Source organism: Myotis brandtii, unplaced genomic scaffold (assembly GCF_000412655.1).
Source record: "Myotis brandtii unplaced genomic scaffold, ASM41265v1 scaffold357, whole genome shotgun sequence".
Classification (NCBI taxonomy): domain Eukaryota; kingdom Metazoa; phylum Chordata; class Mammalia; order Chiroptera; family Vespertilionidae; genus Myotis; species Myotis brandtii.
This window is the reverse complement of record NW_005363729.1, coordinates 815,758-816,683: the sequence shown is the minus strand read 5'-3', so window position 1 is coordinate 816,683 and position 926 is coordinate 815,758.

Here is a 926-nt window from a genome sequence, read left to right as displayed (position 1 = left end):
CAGGGAACCCCTCCCGCTGGCCGCGGGCCGTCTTTGGACCCCAGGGAGGGCTGGATCCCGCGTGAGCCGGGCCTGGCCTGCAGCCAGCGGTGTCTGGAGCCTTAATGAAAACCAAGTGTGAGGCCGGCTCAGCACCTGTCTCCATCCAGCCCGCAGGCAGGAGCTGGAGCACCAATTAGCCAGCGGGGCTCCGCTGGCCCCAGGCTGGTGGGGGGAGGCAGATGGAGGCCCGCGGGGGAGGGGCGAGATGGGCGGGGAGGGCAGGCAGGCAGCTGGGGAGATGGGGGCGCCAGCTCCCATTCCCGGGGTGCAGGGCTGTCCTGTCCAGGGCAGAGGCGTCCTTGGGGTGCCAGGGTGCCGTTGGCTCAGCGCCTGAAACCGGCAGGTGCCTGAGCGCATGGGAGGGAGGGTTTGGTGGAGGAGAGGGTGGCGGAGAGGGGGGCGGTTCGGAGGAGCTGGGTCAGGACTGTGGGGTTGGGGGACCTTATGCCTCTTCCCCTGGAACTAGCCCAGTGCCGGATGTGCTCTGGGTCTGGGGGCGAGTGTGCTGGGAGCCCTTGCGTCCCAGGGTGGGGGCATCCAGGGACCCACCCCATAGGAGGTCATTCTCACTTGGCCGGCCGGCACCGATCAGGTAAGACCCAAGGTGCTCTCGCTGGGCCGGGCGACAGGCCAAGTCCAGGCCGCAGCCCCCTTCCCCCTGCTTTTCTCCACAGGTGTCCCCAGGGCGCTCGGGTGTCGGAGGCGAAGCAGCACATGACCCCAAGTGCCCTCAGGCCGGGGGATGCAGGCTTCGCACACACACCACCGCCACTGTGTCGCCCGTGGCAGGCATCTCTAGTCACTCCCCGAGCCCCACCCCCAGGCCCCCGGGCAGCCACCACTAACCGATCCCAGATAACCCCGTGGCCCTGGCCCTGGGTGGG